Raw genomic sequence first — 8,767 nt, 5'->3', positions numbered from 1 at the left:
CCCACATCGGGCATTGTGCTGACAGTACAGAGCCTGCTTGGGATTCTCTTTCTCCCTCTCTCTCTGCCCCCCTGTCTCTCTCTCGCTCTCTCCCTCTTTCAAAAATAAAAATAAATAGACTTAAGAAAAGGAAATGTTAGATTCACCATAAAGTAGAGGAAGTAAATACATTCTTAAGTTCTGGAAAAAATAAATAAAATAAAATAAAATAAAATAAAATACACACAAACAAAAAACGATTTCTACAACATGCTGTTAAATGAGAAAGGCAAGAGACAGAGAAATATACATATTATGCTACCTTTCTAAACCAAACAATACCAAAATATTTAAATACATATATAACTCTAAACGTGTGTGAATATATGTAAACATGTATGTGAATATAATCATATGACCACAAATTGAAGTAAGCCAAGATACATACGAGGTTGGTAACATTGATACCTAGGGTTATTCAGGTGGTGGGAGAAGAGATAATGAACAAAAAGAAAATGGCGTTTTTTTTAAAGTTTATAAAATAAAAACAAAATTATTATATGATCATCTTTTGCTAAAATCTTTGGGGAAAGGAGTGTATGTGTATGTTTCTAAAAAAGGTACATGAAACAATAATCATCAAAACATTGATGGTATTTTTCCTCAATGTGCAGAGATTTTGGATATTTCCTTTCTCTTTTGTTGGCTGATTTTTTTTTTAACGTTTATTTATTTTTGAGACAGAGAGAGACAGAGCATGAACGGGGGGAGGGTCAGAGAGAGAGGGAGACACAGAATCTGAAACAGGCTCCAGGCTCTAAGCTGTCAGCACAGAGCCCGACGCAGGGCTCGAGCTCACGGACCGTGAGATCATGACCTGAGCCGAAGTCGGACACTCAACCGACTGAGCCACCTAGGCGCCCCTGTTGGCTGATTTTTTTAAACAAGGATTATTATTATATACGATAAAAGGGCTATTTGCATTGGAGAGAAAAAACTAAGAACTATAGAAAAAATATACTAGCTTAAATTTCTCTAAATAAAAATACTCACTACGGGAGAAATTTTTAAGGTTTGAAATGCAAAAAAAAAAAAAAATCTTACTTTTCAAAGGAAAAAAAACGGGAAAAAGTCATGAGGAAAAGGATGTGGTATATGCCACCAATAGGCCTCGCTATCCATTCTCCCCTTTTGTTTGCCATTATGAGATTGTCTTTGTGTTTCATCCGGACAAACTGGCACTGAGACTAAACACTGTATTTTGCATTCTCCTTACAGGTAGGAATGCCGGAAGGTGCCTAAGTTTTGCCAGCTGGTTATAAGCAGAAGTGAAGTATGCAATCCTCAGGCCTGGAACATGGAAGTGGCAGCGTGAGCCACATGCAACCACGCAGACCAGAGCAAGCCCAAGGGACTACATCGAGCAAGAAAAGGCAAGGTTATATCATAACCCCGGACTGCGTATGCTTGAATTGGCACAAATACACTTTTATTGTTTCAAAGTCGCCGTCGCTTTATTCTTTACGTTGTGAACAGTTAATACACTCTACAGCAACAGAGGTTCGTACCTAGGCATGAGCTGCCTTAACAAAACTTAAAATAGCAAATATTAATTCAGTGGTCAGTTGGCAATCAGCAAGAAAACAGATACAGTGGGCTGGAAAGTTGGTGATCCTTCTTGTCATGGTAGATGACGTGATAAACTGGACTCTTGGATGAGCTGTGGACTATAATATCTTACGAATACAGGTCACATGCAGATAGAGCTTATGAGTGAGACCACCTGGGAAAAAACTATCAAAATACGGGTAAGAATTGGCTCTGTCTTGCCAAGTTTGGCAGTCCTGCAGGAGAGATCAGTTCAAGAGAATTAGAAGATATTTCTGTAGAGGCAGATTTTGCAGGAGATAAGACTGGCCCAGCCCTCTTCAAAACATCACTGAGAATGGGGACGGTCTAGAGGCAAAGATAGGGCCTTTTGGGGGGGCCTGGGTGGCGCAGTCGGTTACGCGTCCGACTTCAGCCAGGTCACGATCTCGCGGTCCGTGAGTTCGAGCCCCACGTCGGGCTCTGGGCTGATGGCTCAGAGCCTGGAGCCTGTTTCCGATTCTGTGTCTCCCTCTCTCTCTGCCCCTCCCCCGTTCATGCTCTGTCTCTCTCTGTCCCAAAAATAAATAAAAAACGTTGAAAAAAAAAATTAAAAAAAAAAAAAAAAGATAGGGCCTTTTGCCTTCTCATCCAAGGCTCCCCTTTCAGATGACCAGCCTTGTCCCGGGTGGGCAGAGGCAGCAGCTTCCAGGGTGGCCTGGGCGCCAGCATGAGTGTGGTCAGCGGCTACAGTGGGGCCAGGGAAGTGGGCAGGATCGCGGTTGCATCAGTGAACCAGAGCCTGCGGAGTCCCCTTAAGCTGGAGGCAGACCCCAGTATCAAGGCCGTGTGCACCCAGGAGAAGGAGCAGATCAAGACCCTCAGCAACAAGTTTGCCTGCATTGATAGGGCTGGCACCTGGGGCAGAAGAACAACATTCCAGAGACCGAACGGAGCCTCCGGCAGCAGAACACAACTCGGAGCCACAGGGACATGTTCTAGAGATACATCAGCAACCTTCAGCAGCAGCTGGACATATTGGAACAGGAGAAGCGAAAGCTGGGGTTAAAGCTTGGCAGCAGGCAGGGGCTGGTGGAGGACTTCAAAAAGCAGTACCAGGAGATCAAAGAGCACGCTGTCGCTGATGCAGAGCAGCGCGGGGAGCTGTCCGTGAAGTTCACCAATGTCAAGCTGGCACGGCTGGAGGCACCCTGCAGTGAGCCAAGTAGGACATAGCATGGTAGCTATGCGAGTACAAGGAGCTCGTGAACATCAAGCTGGCCCTGGACATTGGAGATTTCCACCTACTGCAAGCCCCCGGAGGGCGAGGAAAGCTAGCTGGAGTCTGGGATGAGAACATGAGTATCTATACTAAGACCACCAGTGGCTACTCAGGTGGGCTGAGCTCGGCCTACAGGGTCCTCGTGAGCCCTGATCTCAACTATGGCCTGAGCATCTTCTAGTGTGGCGGGGGCTCCAATTTCTTCAGCTGTGTCAGCTCCTCCAAGGCGGTGGTTGTGAGAAAGATAGAGATCCACCACGTGAAGCTGGCATCCAAGTTGTCTGGTATCCTGTCCACCTGAACAGCCACTGAGGTCTCTCCCAGGCACCCCTCTCGTGGCGGCCGTAGAGCCTTTGGGGGAAGGAGCTGTGCTGGGGACTGTCAGAAACAGAAGGACCCACCTGAGGCTCCGCTTCAGTCCTCAGCCTGCCAGCGGGGGAGTCTAGTGCCCTGGCTACCCCATCTTGCTCATGTCCCCACCTAAAAGCCAAGTCAAGGAGCCTGGGTGACTCAATCATTAAGCATCCAATTCTTGATTTGAGCCCAGGCATGATCTCAGGGCAGTGAGATCGAACTCCACATGGGGCTCAGGGCTGGGCATGAAGCCCACTTAAGATTTTCTCTCTCTCTCTCTCTCTCTCTCTCTCTCTGCCCATCCCCTGTGTGTGCTCTCTGTCTCTCAAAATACACATTTAAAAACTAAAAATATAAAAAAAATAATAAAAGCCAAAAGCCAACTCAAGTGCCTTTTCCCAAATAAAGCCTCAGATGGCTCTTCCAAACTTCGCACAAAAAAAGTATAAAGGCACAAGATAATAAATAACAAAGGAGAAATGAATTGACAAAATTTCGAAAACCATGAGTCCGTGCTGTGTAATTCTATGAAAATAAATGTGAAAACCCAGGTAAAACAGTCAGTTTCATACAAAATACATTTATCAAATTTGACCTTCTCTGTCCAGGTATTAGTTTTCCATTGCTGCCATGAAAAGTCACCACAAACTTGTGGCAGAAAACACCACGTATTTATTATTTTATAGTTCTTAAGACAGAAATCCACTATGGGTCTCATTGAACTAAAATCAACATGTCAGCAGGGTGGTTCCTTTTACGGAGGTTCTAGAAAAGAATTTGTTGCTGGCTCATTCATGTGTTGGTAGAAATTATTTTCTTGTGGGTGTATGAACAAGGTCCTTGTTTTCTTACTGGCTGTCAGTTAAAGGCTATTCCCTGCTTCTAGAAGCCACCCATATTCTTTGGCTCATGGTCGCTTACTCCATCTTCAAAGTCAGCGATAGTAAAACATTGTATCTCTCTGACCCAGCAAGAAAAAGTTATTTACTTTTAAATTCTCAAAAAATTAGGCAGTTCAGGATAATCTCCTCATCTGGAGGTCCCTACCCTTAATCACATCTGCAAAAATAACCTAGTCATAGGTTCTGGGGGTTAGGGCATGGATATTTTGGGGGCCATTGATCTCCTAGCACAGATTCAAATATGCATTTCTTATATATATAAAAAATTTTCAGATTAAATTTCAAAAGAGAAATGGAGAACTGGCCCTCAAAAATGACCATGTGCAGATAGTTTCACAGGGGAGCTCAGTCAAACCTTCAAAGTGGAGATAATCCAATGCTATACAAGTTTTTCTAAACATAGACGTTTCCAAAAATGCTTTTACAAAAAAAGAAGTATCAATACATAAACCTAATAAAATAGCATAGTGAAGAAAAACAGAAACCAATCTTACCTTGAAATATTGAGGCAAAAAATCTTAAGCAGAATATTAGGAAATAGAATCCAACCGCTCATTTAAAAATTAATATATCACGGGGGTGCCCAGGTGGCTCAGTTGGTTAAGCGTCCAACTTCGGCTCAGGTCATGATCTCACAGCTTGTGAGGGCGAGCCCCGCGTCGGGCTCTGTGCTGACAGCTCAGAGCCTGGAGCCTCCTTCATGTTCTATGTCTCCCTCTCTCTCTGCCCCTTCCCTGCTCATTCTGTCTCTCTCTGTCTCTCAAAAATAAATAAACGTTAAAAAAATTAATATATCATGACCAGTTTATTACATGAATGCAAGAGTGATTTGATATTAAGACAGTGGCTCAGACAGTTAAGTGCCTGACTCTTGATTTCAGCTCAGGTCATGATCTCACGATTTGTGACATTGATCTTTGCATTGGGCTCTGCACTGTCAGCGTGGAGCCTGCTTGGGATCCTCTCTCTCCCTCTCTCTGAGCCCCTCTCCCACTCATGCACGTGGATGCACACTCTCTCTTAAAACAAATAAATGAAACTTAAAAAAAAAAAAAAGAAAGCCATTACGATGATCACCATCTGAAAAGATTTTTTTAAATTACTTGACTATGACATAGACACTGAAAAAAATGCAACTAAATTCAAAAGTCATTTCTGATAAAAGACTCCATAAAATAGAAAGCCATAGATGTTTCTTTAAATTAATAAAATAAATTTCCCTCAATCTTAAAGCCAGCATATTATTTATTATGTAGACACTAGAAGCATTTGCACTAAGATCCAGAATAAAGCAAAAAGGCTGCTATTCTTTTTAACTATTTAACACAGAATCAGACTTACTAGCTAGTGCAATGAAACAAGAAAAAAGAATTTGAGATAAAAGAATGGGAAAAGAAATAAAATCATCTCTACTTTCACCTGGTATAATACTTTACTTGGAATATCTGAATCAATGATAAAATTATTATAAATAAAATAATTCAGTAACTTAGTAAGATACAAGATTATACAAAATTTTGCAGCCATAATATATATAAGTAATAACCAATCAGAAGATACAATGACAGAATAAAGACATCAACAAAAATAAAAATAAATGTTTTGTAAATTAACAGTTATGTACAAACCCTCTATGGGTGACATGGCAAACACCCTATAAGAAAAAAAGGAAATTGAATGAATGGACTCTTCATTAGAATCACTGAACTGAAAACAGGTATCAGGTCTCCTCCTAGTTAATATGAATGTAATGTGATTTTCTAAAAAAATATATAAATGAGATTTTTTTTCTAGAATTAGATAAGTTGGCTCTAAAATCCATGTACGTATTTAAATGCATTTAAAATTATATGATAAGCCACTTATAAAAAAAAAAAGCCAAGAGGAAACTAATTAGCTCTCCTATGTATCAAAACATGGCATATGAACAAACAGCCAACCAAATACAACAGAAAGGAAAGTTTAAAAATAAACACAACTACATATGGAAATTTAGAATATAATTGAGACAGCATTTCACATCTGTGAGGACAAGATGAACTCTTTAATAAACAGTGTTGTGACAAATGGATAGTCATTTGGAAAAAGAAAATAGGTAAGAGAAAAAAGATAAACGCCAATCTAGGAGAAAACACACAAAATGTATATCAAAGATAAAGAACTAATCTGGGGTGCCTGGCTGGCTCAGTTCTTGGGGTCATATCTGAGCCCCATATTGGGTGTAGAGGTTACTTAAATAAATAAATAAATAAATACACTAACTAACTAATTTAAAAAAAAAGAAGAAGAAGAAAAAGCTAATCTTCCAAATATACAAAAAACTCTGGGGGCGCCTGGGTGGCTCAGTCGGTTGGGCGTCCGACTTTGGCTCAGGTCATGATCTCGCGGTCCGTGAGTTCGAGCCCCGCGTCGGGCTCTGTGCTGACAGCTCCGAGCCTGAAGCCTGTTTCAGATTCTGTGTCTCCCCCTCTCTCTGTCCCTCCCATGCTCTTACTCTGTCTCTCTATAATAAATAAATGTTAAAAAAATTAAAAAAAAAAAAAAACTCTGGGCAAGGACGAGTCATTTTTTTTTTTTTATTCTCTTCCAACTTTACTGGGGTGTAATGGACAAAATGTTAAATTATTTAAATTGAAATAATTCCATTTAAAATGTTTGTTCATATTTTATTAAAATATGTGTATTCATTCTGAAAATGTTTATTGAGAACCTACTTCATGTAAAGTTTACCGCCTGAATTTGGGACGCGGGATAACAATGTGCGTGGACATCTCTGTTCAAAGTAGGAAAATCCCCTCGAAGGCCTTTCCCCCTCAAGTAGCATCTCCTTTGGCAGTCAGGAGCAACTGCTCTACTAATTTCTCACACATGTTTTTCATTTCACGATTTGCCTTCTTGAGGATCGTGGAATGCAGAATAAGCCACGAAAAGGACTATAAATATCCTTTGATATTTTAAGATAAGAAAAATATCCCTATTCATCATGATATTTATTTGAAAACTTGTAAAATGCAGTTCCTCAGGATATTTTTATTAGAATATAAGGTCCCAATTTTAAAAGGAAATTTCAGTACCATCTTTTTTTGCAACCAGTAAAGTAGTCAATTATGTGTTGCTTTAACCCTGATTTTAACTTGAAATATCTAATAGGACAGTAATTGCATTATTCTCAATTCAATATCGTCCTCTATATTTTACGTCACTCACAGCTCTAAGAATTCTGAGCTTGGAGTCCTCCATTATTTCTTACTCAAACATACAGAGTTCAAGTTGCTTAATATCTTATTTAATAATTTTAGTTAAACAATGGTAACGAAATTGTTACAGTTTTCCCTCCTAATGGGTTATTCTTTTTACCATAAAGGGAGTCCAGGAGACAAGGGCAACGTAGGCTTCCCATCTGACAAGAGAACTATACCCACTTTTGTATTATTTACACAACAATGATCAAGGCCCAGGGCATTTCCTGGGGATTAATGGCTGACTGGGAGATTGGCTGAAGGCCATTAACTTGAGGCAGTCATTAATTTTCTTTAGAAAACCTGGTTTAAAGTCATTATTTTGATTATAAGATCAATAACACACACCCCTCATACCACCACCACAAGGAACTCACTGGAAATAACTTTTTTTCTGGAATTTTTCATAAGTACCTTCAATCTGTAGGTTTGAAGAAAATATTTTTAAAGAAATGCCACTGAAACCAACTTAGTAACATTGACAAGCCTCATCACCTAATCATCAACGTCATGTACATCTGTAATGGTTTCCTGTCTGCCCTGATTTAGGAGTCAAGCTAAAAATAAAGTCTCTCTCTCTCTCATTCTCTCTCTCTCTCTCTCCCCACCCTTGCTCTCTTCCTCCTTCCCGTCCTCCTTTGCTCCCTCCATTCCTCCTCCCCTCTCTCTTTCCCCCTTTCCTTCCTAGCGGCTTTTTTCCGCAAGTTTCCACTGAAGGTGTAAATCTGCAAAAGCAGCATGTGGTGGGGCACACAATGTACAAATTATTGGAGAGCAAGTGGAATTATGACTCTACAGTGTTCCTCAGAAATAAATGTGTGTGTGAAAGGACTGTTCCTTCTTAGCAACTTAACTGAAATGGATCTAAGAAAACTGGAATTCACGCCATTAAATAGGCCTAATTTGCCTTGTCACTGCTTGGATGGTCTGAACACTGAGACCAGCAGGAGGAGGACCCTGACCCAAACCCCAGTCCAGGAAGTCAAGAGCACCAAAAGGCATTGGAGCCTTGAAAGAAGCAAGAAAGCATATTGTAAAAAAAATGCTAAAGAACCTTAGGAACTGCATTTCAGCACAGGAAAGTGTATGATTAGGGCAGCACCACATCAAGCAGCGGGGAAGTTCTCTCCATCGATGCTCTACTTCAGACCTATTTAGAGATTTAGTTCAGATCATCCCTCTTCTGCCTCTCAAAAGTCCCTACATTCTTTTAGGCTAGAAGAAGAGTACAACTAACTTCCTAAACAGTAAATATGATAGTTAAAGAAATTGCATCAATCCATTTTCCTCATCTTTAAAATAGGGATAATGTGAATTACATTCTCATGTGCTATTCAAGGGCAAGGTATTATTATTTAATGTAGTAAGAATGACTAGTCACCTAGGATGCACTAGAAACAGCACGTGAGGCATGATATGAAATT

At 40.3% G+C, this 8,767-nt stretch overlaps 1 pseudogene; it reads left to right on the top strand.

Moving 5' to 3' along the window:
• The first annotated feature begins 795 nt into the window (after window positions 1–795).
• On the top strand, window positions 796–2,802 carry LOC124521186 (keratin, type II cytoskeletal 8-like; annotated as a pseudogene).
• The last annotated feature ends 5,965 nt before the right edge of the window (window positions 2,803–8,767 follow it).

The sequence above is a fragment of the Lynx rufus genome, unplaced genomic scaffold (assembly GCF_022079265.1).
Source record: "Lynx rufus isolate CCGP_SWC_20201006 ecotype Redwood Valley unplaced genomic scaffold, mLynRuf1.p SCAF_3, whole genome shotgun sequence".
Lineage (NCBI taxonomy): Eukaryota > Metazoa > Chordata > Mammalia > Carnivora > Felidae > Lynx > Lynx rufus.
Note: the sequence above shows the minus strand (reverse complement) of the source record. Positions and strands in the feature narration are given on the sequence as shown.